Genomic DNA, 14,721 nt, shown 5'->3' with positions numbered 1-14,721 from the left:
CCTTTGATAGATTATGCTGGGTGACTCCAGCATTTAAAAGGGACTAGAATAACCCTTCCTTCTCAATGAGCTACAGTATGTCTTTATTAGATATGTGAAATGTGCTTCTTTTATTATGTTTTCATTAGATGATAAAAGTAATATAGTACATTTAAATGAGGAATACAGTTATCAAAGTCTTATAATTTTTATTCAAACATATCAAAGTTCCTTCTACAAATAATACTAAAATCAGCCCGTTTCCATACCTTTGAACTAGTTTGCTGATACCACAGTTTTTTTATACATTGAGGTCTGTATCAGAGGCATTGTAGACATTGTCTTGCATGTAAACTAAAAGTGTTGTCAGCTCCAATGCGCAAGGCATTTAAACTGACTAAACTTTGCAAATCCTTTTTAAAGTGTGTTAGCTTTTCCTTTTCAAAACCAAAATGGTTCCTTAAGAGTCATTAAATTTTACAGTCCATTTGTATTTTTTTGCCTAAATTATGTGCTTTTTCATTATTTGTGAAGCATGTGCAAATCTGTAATCATAATTCTTCGTCAGCTCTTTGTAAACAAACAGAATGACTACTGAAGTCTTATGTAAACCAAAAGCTCATTTTTAAAACTTTAACATTTAAACTTGGTTTTAATGAAACTTTATTTATTAATGATCTTCCAGAGCATTATCTGTTTTTATATGCAACTTAATGTGGTTATATTTACACATACGGCTGTTAAATAGACCTTAACCTTTTGTAAAGAAACAGCCTTTCAAATGTGCTACTACCAGCTAGAAATAAGTTTGATCCCTTAGCTACTGTACCTGTACAATATATTGGAAAAATCCAAGAAGAGAGAAAAATTGAAGTATTTAGAAGATAGTTAGTTTTTAATATTTGTGTTACACAATCATTGCTTTAATTCCTATTCTGAACATTAGATAGAATGTTCCCATTATGCACCTCTCAGTTCCGAAGGATTTTAAGAGAAAACAAGCTTCGTTATGATATGGATAAAACATTTTAATTTAAATTATTTAGTTAAAATGCTGTTTTGATCCAGTTATTTCTGTCATGCACTTATCTGCTAAAATGGAAGGAAATGCAGTGGAAGTGCTGTATATGGCCAAAATAAATAAAATGACAATAGTCATAAACTTACAGAAACCCCAAAAAGGCAAATATAACTTTTATGAAGCAAAAGAAAAAATATGTACTGCATAACAAATAAACATTAAAAGACACAGGTGAAAATGACAATTTTCTTCAATACTTAAGTTGAAGTCTGTCTGAGAAAGATGGTTTCAATAGTTTACTATAGTATGCTATCATCAGTTAATATTTCTACTCTTTAATTAAATATCTAATATAACACAACAATACAAAAATATTGAGAGATTAGAATCATATTTTGGCAGCGTTTCACCAGCTGTGTCTTCTGACTGGCTGATGTCAGTGGTACTGGAGAATCAGCAGATGATCTTTCACTTGTTAAAAGAAAGGGAAGGGGGGTAACAATATTAAAACTCCATTATATCATTATGATTTTAATGATTATAATGGCTATCATTAAAATACACTTTTGAAATGCTAAAATTTCCCTGTCTCTTTATTTGAGAAATTTATTTATTTTTGCGGGTATCAGAATGAATTGTTGCAGCTGACCACTTCAACCCTGAGGGCAAACAGCTAGATAGAGCTCCCTTTGCCAAACAGAAACACCTCCCCTGCTGAGTTATAAATGGTATAGTGGTGGGGCCTCCTGGATAGATTTCCTGTACAGGCTTCTCAGTCACGTTAATAAAGACCAGCATTTTTGTCACTAATCTTGATGTCTTTGTGCTGAATGCCAAGCTGTGTTAGTATGGTGCTTCACCCTGAGGGTTAGCAGGAGCACTTTAAGACATTCTTGGGCTCCATATGTTCTGGTTCCTTTCTTTGAATCTGGAAATATCTACAGCAACTAGCTGTTTTCCTACTCACTTATCATTATGAAAAGAAATCTGTACAAGAAATGTGCTTTTTTACATTGATTTCTAAAGTTGAATGTACTGTATACTTTCTCACGTAATAAATGTAAGAAAAAGTTTTCTTCAGCAGCTCAACACTAAGGTTTCTGGTCTGTTAATTTGCTGCTGCTGTTTTTGATAAAGGAAAGGTATTATCTTACTATTAAAAAAAATATTTAATACCCTGCATTGAAAACAGAGTATGTGACTGTAAACTGTGTACTTTGGATCTGTGACTTTATTACTTTATTACAATTTTCATAGGATATGTCCCTGATGTACTGTTTTTTTTGTCTTGACCTCTATGTTAGTAATGGCTGTTACAGTATGTTGTATTGTTGTGTCAGACTCTACCATAAAAAAATTCTCCTAGGGGATAATCATAAAATTCGAATTGAAAACTTGAATTGACAGTAGGGACCTACCGTAGAGAAGGGTGGGCAGTTTGCTCATCCATTCATTTATTCAGTTTTTCAAACAGTTTTATGTTTCACATTAGGTAAAGGTGAACCTCCTAACTGAAGATGACTTTAAGGGATCAATTATACTACAAGCTCAATTAGAAAATCACATCAGGTATAATCCTATAATACTCCTAACCACTTATACTTTAAGAAGAGCATTTATTTTCAGTATATTGGCAGTATTTAAAAGTCACCTCACAAAATACTCATTATTTTCTTAATCATTTGAAATGAAGGGGAGAAGAGAAATATTTGGTTTACCTGCTAATTTACCATTTTGGCCATTAAAAAAGTGCATTGGCCCCTTTCTGCCTACCTAGATGAGATTTCTCTTTTTAGCTTGATAAATTACTGCAAAAATCAAAACACTTTTCAGACTGAGATCCCATATATGTCAAAAGGTTTGAACTTAAAAAATGGGATATCTCAAAGCTCAGGTTGGCTGTGAATAGAGTATAAATGTAGAAGAAAACAAACATTCTTCCATTCTTTGTACAATTAGCACCAAATAGAATTAAAGGGGAACATTGTGGAAGGACAATGGGCCCTTTAAAAAGCGTAAATAAAAGAAGAGAAATAAATAATAGTTATTTTGACAGTGATGTTCCACCCCTGGCCCCCTGTGCACACAAAAAAGAAATCATTCAGATGTCTCTTCTTTCCTGACAAAAATATTCATTAAAAACATTTCACTGTGCTGCCTTTTAATATAGCACAAGCATTCAACCTGCTCAGGAAGCTTCCTGGAACAGCACAAATACTGTGTAATTATCTAGCGGCTCCCCGCTGGTTTCTGCATATTCCAAGCGCAAAGAGAGAGACACATTTCCAGCCTGACTTCTGTCTTCATTGTCCCTGCTTAGAATATGAAGCTCCACTTCATTATAGAAGACCTGATCAAACTTGAAAGATTTAGCCATTATTCTTGTCTGTGTCAACTTTCTGCCGATTTTTTTGAGCTCTTTTGTTTTGCCACCCAGGGAATGCTTCTTATCCCAAGACTGTCATTTTTTAAACAAAACAAGCTTTCGTGAGCAAATAATGTCCACAGCACACCATGTGATGCAGAGGAAAATAAGACCAGCAATTTCTCTAAATGGCCTTTCCTCTGCCTAACTGACCTGCTTTTGATGAGGTGCCTCAAGATTTTTTTTTTCTTAGGATTGAAAAATAAATGTATATTCTGGCTCTCTGGGCTTAAAACATAGGATGTAGTCATTGCGCTGCATGCATATATTTGACTTTAAACATTTATCCTCTAAATTAAGCTACAAAATTACCAAGCATCAAGAGATTACATTTAAATGATTATATGATGTATATGTATATTAGGAATATTACATCTGCAGCTTTCTTAGTGAGCAGCACAAGTAATTGAAAATTTTCCACGATGAACTATGAACTAAAAACAGAAACAAAATTATTCTTTATATTTCAATGAGCTACTAAATTCCACTATTATACACTCGTTTTATTGTTTAAAATAATACAGCTTATTCTTCAGTCTATTTCACATCAATCTGATTAATGTTTTACCTTTCTAGGATTTATTCTTTTTCTTCAGATACATTCTGTAATCCAAGTATTCATTAAGATACAGAAAGGCTAATGGTGACTGTATACTGCTGATACTAACAGAATGCAGCTTGAGCAATTTATTTAGGTACAAGTAGAGAACTTTCTGAAAGTTGCATCTAATTTTGCAAGACACAAAAAAAGGACTCTTAATTGTGAAATGCAAATTGTAGGGAAGGGACACAAAGATAAAGAAAGATTTTTAAAGGCAATCACAGTGATCGTTTAATTCATTATGTGCGTATCCACTTGGCATAGGATAATTAGAGTGCCACACTGCTGTAAAGACCGAAAGCTTAGGGTGCCACTCTGACTCACCCAGACGATAATACATGATTAGAAGTCAGTAACAGATCACAACTGCTAAATGACCCGCCAAGGTCATTATCAAGGGCAAACTACATAATTAGTATGCACTTCACTGGCAGAAGAGTACAGTGCCATTGTTCTGGCACAATCAAATTAGCCTAGCCAATAAGGGCTGTGCTCTGTGACCTTACAGAGAGGATATCTTTCTTGTGATAGAATAACAATGACACAAAAGAATATGTATGCTGCGTTCTTATGGGACATAAATAAACATATATACGTATATTTGGAGGGATGGTGGAATTTTAATGTTGCCTTTTCCTTTTTTTGCTTGGATTTTCTTGGAAGGTAAGCAGAAGCAAAAGAAAAGAGGACTAAACAACAGAAGGAGAAACAGCAGCACACCCCAAGGCATATGATGACAATAAGACAAACACTGTTCACCCACAGTTTTGCCCTTTCTCTGTGTGGCGTGAGCAGAGTCCTTCATCTACAAGACGATGAAAGTTCTTTATGGACTTTTTGCTCAATGTGACTGTACTGTTATGGCCTTATAACTAGTACCACATAGTGAAGGGCTATAATTTTGTTGAACTAAAAAAAAAAAACAAGATATGCAAAGGAAACTCATCTCTTGATTTCAAAGGAACAGATACAATAGAGAAAAGAAAATGATTTGCTTCTGTTCTGACAGAAAATATGCCTCTTTTTGACGAATGGCAGGTGGCTCAAAATATCCTTAGAGTTGCTAGAAATTGCGATGTCGAAGAACCATTATTGTTAAAAAAATGTGTGCATTGAGGGATACCTACAGTATGAAAATCAGGCTAATTCTTGGGATGTATAAGAGCCTGGCAAATGGAAACAGTTCATATAAGCTCATATGCTGATGCTGCCCATTGTTTAGATAAAGCTGTCTGTGCTTTCAGTACCATCTCCTCAGACATCTTTACTGCAATGTTACAGTTCTGTAACATGAAGAAACAACAGAATTCTGTATTAGTGGGAATAGCAAGGAATTCATACTGTATCTCATTTAACCCCTTTATGCACAAAAAGCTGTATAGGTAGCCAGATCAACACCAGAAGCGGAGGGGGAAGGTCTTGTGATTTTTGATATTTTCTATGGCTTTATTGACATGTTTCCCTAGGGAACATAAAACAATTCACTATTGCAACAGGACAGATCACAATATACAGTATGTATATTATTATTATTATTATTATTATTATTATTATTATTATTATTATTATTATTATTATTTTAGGATAATGGTGCCAGCATTCTTTGAGGTGCCCACAACCTGCTGGGACTTTATGTGTTTAATTTCTTCTAATTGAGATTGTATTTTTTGCAAAATAAATACTGTACATTACAATAAGAAGAACAAAAGTCCGTACAGTTGTGATCCAAGACACCTTTCTCAGAGTCACATTTCCCACAAGATGAAGCTCTCCCAAACAGACTGGATTAAAAATCTGTTCCTTTCAGGCATCCCAGTCATTAATTCCTTCCTTTTCATGGAGCTACATTTGTCTGATTTAACAAGATAAGATTTGAGTGCTGATGCAGCCCGTTGTTAATGCAGATACCAGATCCACAATAGCATCGACACTCTGCATCAGAGAAATGCATAAATCAGGTATTCAAAAAAATTAGATACGCAGCACACCAATTTTACAGTCCCAGCCTCAGAAATTGAAATAGCCCAGATTAATGTATCATATCTTATACACTGTCCAAGTGAATCAACTTTAATATATTGAGCAGATTTGCAGAACAAGACTTTATCTAAGAAGTGCTCAAAAGGCAGAATTGACCTGAGGATTTGATTTGGTTAAGGGTGTTCATGTTGTACAGCAGCACTTGAATAGTTTTAAGGATAAAAAATAAAATTTGTATTAGAAATATTTTACATGACCAAATTTAATTTATCTGTACTTACTTGAAGTACAGATATATATTAAAAAGAATATGTCTAAAATAATCTTTCGGGCCTCCCCGCCATCTTACGGCCAAGTCACTGAAATAACAATATAATCCAATTGTGAAAGCCAGATCTCTAACTCTTTATCACATTCCAGGTTTCGATTAATTGTACAATATGTTGCTTTGTATCTGTGAGTAAAAAATATGCAATCAATATTTTTTTAAAAACCAAAATCTTAAAAATCCTAACATATGCTCTGAATTTAATCATTTCCTATAGCTGATTCTCCACTTTACTTCACAATCCCCCTGGTTATATACAGTTTGAAACAGTATGGCTGTTTCAGATATGTGTACGCAATATTTCTGAACTTCATCCATTTATTGCCTTTTCCTCAGAGCCTGTTACACCTTTCACCTTGGTTCCATGGCCTGGTTGCTTGTGAAGAAGTCCAAGCCCAAAACATGGACCCGCATCTATGGTTTCGACTTTCTTACTTTCTTCTACATTTCTTGGATCTCTGGAAAGATGTCTGTGATATGAAGACAAAAAATAAGTCTGCTTGGCCCAAAGGTATGACACTTTTATCTTACTGCTCTCAGCACCTAATCAACCTTAATACCAAAACTACAGTATACAAAGTCTTTTATTTCAGCCTGTCTTTAAGCCCAGATACTGTATAGTGCAATCATGATATCCATAATGCAATAGTGGACTCTAATACTGCTTGATATACCAAAGACTTATATTCTACTCACAAAAATGGTTTATGTCAGTTGTTTACTGTACAGACTGAGAACTGAGTGATTTTCAAAAACATGTCAATTTTTTAATTACCTTCAGTAATTTTTGTATTCATGATTAACTTCAGTTTGCTTTAAAATTGGAAGGAAGCATAATGTTTTAGAGGGATATAAACATTTACAGGCTAGATAGAAATCACATTGCAGTATTACACTGTACTTTGTGAAAATGTTTGCATGAATAGATCTAAAAAGAGAACCAAACCACAAGTTTTTTTTTCTTTTGTTCTTTTGGTTTTGTAGCATTGAAGCAGGGGTCTGGCATTATTTTTTGCCCAAGTGAAAGTATTTTGTGTTAAGAACTGTCATAATACTTGAAGAAACTGGATTTGTATCAATACCCTTTTTCCACAACAAAATAGTTAGGTAAAAGGATAATAATGGAACTATTAATTTGATTAGAATGGACGCTCATTTAGATTAATATTTTCTCTACAAAAATATAAAATGTACTGAATATTACTGATGGAAATTCTCTGATAAAATATTTTTTAAAATACCAAACATTATAACATGGCATATTATTTGAATGTGTAATTTACAATACACATACAGAACCTGAGATTATAGGATAAAGCCATTTCATTTCACATGAAAAGTCTGCAGAGGTTTAGAATAAAAATCTGTTCATTTTATTACTGCATAACTGTATCATTTTAACACTGCCTGCACACCTCATGCCTGTCACAGGGAAAGCTGGTTTCCTTCATTCCTTAGAGCTTTCTTGCATTAGTAAAACAGCATGAAACAGTTGATTTTCATTTTATGTTGCAAAGCATTACCATGATGTCCTAACACTTGTAAATGAATACTCCTCTTTCCTAATCTGTCATTTTAATGCACTATAGATTTTATTTCACTCGGTGTAGTATCACATTCTCAATAATAATAATCAACTGCGCTGTTGTTCTCCTGCAGAAATTAAATTTCTGCACTGAGTGCACAACTAATAAAAGATGTTGCTTGAGGAAATAAAAAAATAAATATGATGAATCATAAGGGCTGGGATTTGTATTCAGATGTGAAAGACAATTACAGAACGAGTTCAAATTTATCAGGCACTCATATTCTCAACAGCTTAATAATATGTCTGCTTGAGGCCTGTATGGGTCTGTGCACAAATGTTGCTGGTGGTCACAACTTTGTATTCAGATGGTGACTGATACCAGCCTCCTTACCATAGAAAACATAATTTAAACATTCAATGACACAGGCAGGGGCTGTCTTCATTAAACATTAGTATGCAGATATATGCATTGTAGTACAATGTGCCTAAAACTACCATCATGATGCTTTGTGGATAAGAACCCAAGTGTCAGAATTTTAAAAAAGTAGTTTTGCTGAACCTCATATTACAGACAAAATTGTGCGCAGTAGTGGCATTTGAATAAATTACTACAGTCCAATCTATCCTTGAGACTGACAGACAAAATGTATATATATGGCTTAACAACATTCATTGTAATGACCATGTTTTATTATTTGTTCTGTAAAACATATAAAGGTTTTACAAGTTCTTATATGGAACATGTGACAAAAGATATTTTGTTCTTTTTCAATTTATTAACTGTTAAGAATATTTTGTTAACTGTCTGCTGTCTAAGACTCTTTTTTGCTCCAGTGCAAAATTTACTCTTATTCAGCCTGAAAGTAAATTTTAGATTTTTTCTCTTTCAAATAAAGTACCTACATTTTCTATGTTCCCTAATTTAAGTATAGTTACTAATTATGGGACACTGTTTGTTTTAAAACAGCTACTCAATGCTATGTTTTCCATGTCTGTTCACCATGGTTGTTAAAAGGCTGCTTTTCAGTAGTATTTAATCTTTCTTAAAGATTATGTTAAAAGGGTACCTGAATGACTCAACCAGAAAGGGTGCTTGCTTGTAAATCAGTACAGATCATGTAACCCAGATATTCCTGGATCAAGTCTGAGATATATCATTAGAAGGCTGTTTCTGTGATTCACCAAGGGGTGTACCACCATTCCCAGAGCAATGCCAGGGGTTGAGTGGGGCCAGGATAACTGGGGCTTCTCAGTGTGCTACACAACTGTCACTCTGGAACCCATTGGGTGCCTTTGCGTATCTGGTGAGAGAGAGAGGTGTGACTCTTTCACTCAGTGCCAGCTCTCCTATGAAGTGCAGTGTAGCTTGCAGCATGTCAGGTGATGAATAACTGTGACACATCCTAGTGTCAGAGGAGCGTGGGCACAGTTCCTCATTCTCCCAAAGTGTGGTAGGAAGTTGTTTACTGCCAATTTCGAAGTGTGGAAATTTATACCCAAAAAAGTATTAAGCTGCAAATAAAGGTTTAAAATGTGTTAGGGATCGTCCTGTCCTTTGGCTTTCAAAAAGGCTTTTACAGATTCCTCAGTGTATTTCAAGTCAGGATTTAATCGATTAGATTATATAAATGGCCTGTTTGTCTTTCCTCTTTAATGTTCCTGTATACCATTACGCACCACATGCTATTAATGAAGACACCTTGATTTTTTTCTTTATTTATCAGAGGTGACAGCACTGTATTTGTAATAAAATATTACAGACAAGCATTTGTGAAATAGAGTCCACATGAACCTGTGGGCTTTTGAATTGACTTCAGTGAGAAATTGGTAATAAACTGTCAGTCTTTAATCAGCCTGTTCTTTGTGTTTTGTCTCATAGTATTGCCGGGTATACAACCAGACCAACTAATCACTTTTTAACACCTCTCCAGATAAGATGGAGAAATGTTTTAATTAAACTATATTCAAGAAAATAAACAACAGACAAAACCAGCAGAAGAATCATGTCCAGGTAGAAGGAGAATGGGGTCTGTTGGATGTGGAAAGCTGCAGGTGTTCACCAAAGGTCCGTATTTCCAGGAAATTACAAAATATCTCTCCTCAATACTGAAACTAGAAATTCAACCCAATCAAATAAATTTAGCATGGTGAATGGAAAATGAAAGAAATGTGATATTTACAGATTTTGTATAAAAATTCCAGTGTTTATGAGCATTCTCCTGACTGCTGTCCTTTAGAATTTCTTGGATTCATGCACAGCATATCTTTAATATAATTTACATCTACTTCACGGTGCCTGTAGCATGTTTTTATCAGAGTTTTCTTTATAAGAATGTAAGCTTGCAGATCTCGACCCTTTTGAAGCTGAAACCCACTTGATGCCAATTGTATGTTATGACATGTGTGGGCTGTTATGAAGTGCCCCTGATGCAGGGATGTCACAACATTCAATTAACTGGATAATACAGTTTATTTGTATGCATAAACAGAAATGTCTTCACAAAAATCTTATATAAGAACAAGAGAAACATTGCTCAGAAACAGAAAGTGACCTCTTGTTTCTTCCTTTGTTTTAAAACTGTAAATTTATTTATGTAGATAGACAGATGATATAGAAATGGATACGCTATAGATTTATCCAATGTGTAAAAAGATGCAATTTGCACAACAAGTACAGTACAGTGATACAATAAAGCTAATCATACAGAATAATTTTATGAAATAAGAAATTCGGAACAATACAGGGTACAGAATACACAATACAACAGATGAACAGCAAGACAACCTGATGTTTAAAATGAGATCTAGACTCTGGTATGGTTAGTAAATTAGTCAAGTTCAAAGATAGGAGGATTATCAAATACTGATGGAGCCACAGAGGACATTCAAAAAGACTGAGATAGAATTCAAGGCTTGCAAACACCTGGCAGATGGCATTCAATGTAGACAAGAGTAGAGTACTACATGCAGGAAGCATAAACATAAACTATAAATATAAAATTGGAAACAGTAAGCTTAAAGAACTAATCTATGAAAAAGATTTAGTTGTTTATGTTGACATATTGTTTTCATCTTCTTGACAATGAAAGAAACCATAAAAAAGACAAAGAGAATGCTAAACTCAATATATTCAATCAATCGAACAATCAATCACATTAAATGTGTTAAAATTGTATTATGCATTACTAGTGCCACAATTAAAATATTGTATTAAGCTTGTTCACAATGATCTAAAAAGATCAGTCCAGAGAAGAGCAACAGGGTACACTCCTGGGCTCAAAGAAATGCTCTATAATGAAAAGCCAAAAAACTGAAAAACAACACTCACAATCAGGGTATAATCATACTTCTGACATCCCAATAAGAATCATGAAAGTATTGCTATACAGCAGCAGATATCAAGCAGTATAGCATTGATGAAGAACTATGAGAATCAGGGTAGATAGGGTGAAGAAATGGAAGAATGGTTTTGAGAAAATACTCAAAGTTGTTCAAGTATGGAACCTCTACCACAGGTGTGATAGAGAAGAGAAGGACCTGCAGAAGAGACAAAGTGCAGAGGTGAGGTAGCACTAGACTGTTAATTGTAGATGGATAAAGTACAATAATTGAAAAGTATAATATAAGGAATACAATAGGAATAAAGGATGTGATCAGTAAATATCCTGGATATTTGTGTATGAACCTCTTTAGTAACCAATGCAGAAATGGTTTAACCTAAACCATTTCCAAAAACTTTGCATATTTCTATATTTTGCATCTTTAAGTGGCTGAATACCAGTATGATTTTCTTTCTATAAAAGTTTGTAAAGGGATGACAATGTGGAATGACTGTGTGGCTGTGTTCTGCCACAAAGCTGCTGTACTCTGGGTTGATTCTGGCCTGGGGAAACTTCTAAGAATAGTTTACATGTTTTCCCCATGTTCCTGTACTCCATGTTCATGTAGGCTTTTTCCAAGTGCTCCTAGCAAAGACTTGTTGTCTCTGTCCTACAATGTCCTGACCTCACATTCAAAGTGTTGTATTGCCTTGTGCCCTGATCCTGCAGTTTATAGTCTTTTTTTAACCAAGGCTCTCTGTAGATTGAAGTAGCTGGGGTTAATGGTGGATGAATGGATGAAGGTGGTTGACCAATTCCTCTATCTTTATCTGCAATTCCTTTTTGCACTGACTGTGTAACACACATTACTTTAAGGATAGTAATGACATACATATCTGAGAGAAACATAAGAAGAAATACAGTATAAAGCATAATACAGGCTGGATAACGTAGTTTCAGACTGTTTTTTAATGGTATTTTTTATTCTTTGTTAATATTTGGTGGGGTGTATTAGTTGACTGTATAGATCAACTTAACTCTTTCCTCAGGATTATGAAATACAGTAACAGTAACATTAATTCTCACTATTCCAAGGACAAAGTTTGCTATTAATACTTGTGTCTAAACAGATAACATAAAATGTTGGCAACAGGCAGCTTTCTGTAACTTTAATGTAAAAAAAATGATGCAAGGCAGAGAGCTCAGTGTGGATTACCAGGGCATTGCTCTACAGGACATTGAAGCAATCAGTGTTGACTCTGCAGAAACAATCTTCAATGAGCACTTGGGCAAATGGGTCCCAAAGCTTCTCACTTTTGACCAAAAGCTTCACTGTGTCTTAATATGTCAGTGCTTCTTTGCAGCTTCCAGACAGATTCCTTTTTTGCTTCATGACAGCTGAAGAAACCTGGGTTCATCATTTCACCCCTGAGACCAAATGCTTGAAAATTCTGCAGTAACATAACAATTTCCACCAGTCAGAAATCTGAAAAGGGAGCCTTCTGTTGGGAAATGTGACGGCCATGGTCTTCTGCTCAGGGCATGTGAGAGGTTTTCTTCTTGCCCTTTAATAACCTCCTCAAAACACTATGAAAGTAGCAAAAATGGTCATTCTAATTTTTTTTTATGGCACTAGCAAGAATAATCAGTCAAAATGGCAGTCTCCATAGTCTACAAATTAGATTCTGAGATCGGTAGATACTGTAATTTCTAAATCCACCAAATATATTGATGGTCTTTGGACCTCCAAAAAAACACTAATACAGGCCTTTCTTGACAGCCTGACTGCCTACAGTAGATTGTATTTCTTTTTAAAGTTTCCAAAATAAAATGTCAAACAAGCAGAAGTCTTACTGCCAAATGCATCTTAGGGGAAAAAAAAAAAATTAAACCTTTAGTTTCTGCAAAACTACTATAGTATTATACGTTTTACTATTACAAATAGACTGTATTATTTGTAAATGTAGTGCTTTTTTTGTATGAGTTGGAATAAGCATAGTAAACACATTTAAAAAGTATATTATTTTACTTACAGTATACATTAGCACCAACAATAGTGGCTAAAAAAACTACTAATTAATTCTTAATGTAATTATTGTTTTTATATTGCCTGAATATAAAGGCAAACCAATAACATTAGTATGAAGTAATCACTGTTTTAAAACAGAATGGATTTCTGAGAAAATTGAGTGTATGTGGAGTTTTGTTTTTGCTCAAATCTGAGTATGAAAACTATAGTTTATGCTATAATACAATGGGAAATATATAATTTTATATACTGTACTGTATGTATCTTTGATATGTATGCACTGTCTAGAAAACTTTTTTTGTCAAAAATACCATTATCTTTATGTACTCTTTAGTTTCATTTTTGAAATATACTGTAGAGAGGAGACAGTTTAACACATTTTTTGTTTACATCTGAGTATGATTTTATTTAATTAGTACAGTATATGTGTTATCAAGTCTGATCTTCTTAAATCTCTGTTCTTGCTGTATTAAATGCATGCATGTCAGTATTAGCTTTATATTTCTGACAGCACTTTCAACAGTGAAGATGATCCTTGCATCATACTGGGCATGATAATGTCTTGTCGTCCAGCATTTTCCTTGACAGTCTCCTATTATTCTCCTAACGAGACCCAACTGTGTTTAGAGTCTAAGATCTGATGTAATCCACCACATCAAACATAAAAATACCGCATCTGCATCCAATTAACTGCTTATTATCTTCCTGCACATTGAATTCTCAAACATTCATTGCCGTAAATAACCAGGGATATTTCTCATTAATTCTCAATTAGGACTTTTATTTATCAAATAGGTTTATATGAGCAGCATATAGCAACAGGAACTATTATTTCGAACATATTGTACCAAGTGAGTAAACTGCAGCAGCTTGATGTGAATAGAAGAATTCTTGTTTCTTGTCTAGGATATTTTAAGTGATAAGATGGGTTTTTTCATTCTTCTGTGTGACATCATCCACAGCATAGGGGACACGCAGCTCACTATGCATGGGGGTGTCCTGCAAATCATATAAATCTTATTATATAATACAAAATAAAAAATGAAGTTTACTTATTATAACATAAAATTGTATATGGCATGTATGATATACAATATATGTATATTACTGTATAATATACAATTTTAATTGTATATGGTGTGTATCAAATAATATTTATATCTCAAATTGTTTATACAAAGTGGATATTATGCTTATTTTAACATTGACTACATTTAGGTTAAAATATACTGTATAAAATAAACAAAGGATTTATGCTGAGCCAACCCACTTAATTTTCAGGAATGTCTACAGAAATGGCAAAAGCAAAAAATAGAGACATTATATTCTTAAACACATTGACTCCTTGAAACAAATGCTTAGTCTTACAGTCTCTGATATATTGGAGTCCATATATGATAACAAAAAATAAAATAGACCTGTGGGAATATCTTGTACAAACACCCAACAATAATACCCAGAGAATTAAACTTGTTTAGCTGCAGATAGAATTTTACTGCAACAACTTGGT

General features: G+C 34.0%; 1 long non-coding RNA gene across 8 annotated transcripts in view; it reads left to right on the top strand.

Moving 5' to 3' along the window:
* LOC148646213 (uncharacterized) overlaps positions 1-14,721 on the top strand; it is a 460,577-nt gene that overhangs the window by 136,945 nt on the left and 308,911 nt on the right. For all 8 annotated transcript variants that reach the window (XR_015927991.1, XR_015927990.1, XR_015927985.1 and 5 more), the window contains exon 4: positions 6,671-6,845. This is a non-coding gene — a long non-coding RNA (uncharacterized LOC148646213). The remainder of the gene's footprint in view (positions 1-6,670; positions 6,846-14,721) is intronic.

This window comes from Lepisosteus platostomus, chromosome 17 (genome assembly GCF_059453375.1).
Source record: "Lepisosteus platostomus isolate fLepPlt1 chromosome 17, fLepPlt1.hap1, whole genome shotgun sequence".
NCBI classification, from domain to species: Eukaryota; Metazoa; Chordata; class Actinopteri; order Semionotiformes; family Lepisosteidae; genus Lepisosteus; species Lepisosteus platostomus.
This window is presented reverse-complemented; position numbering and strand designations above follow the sequence as displayed.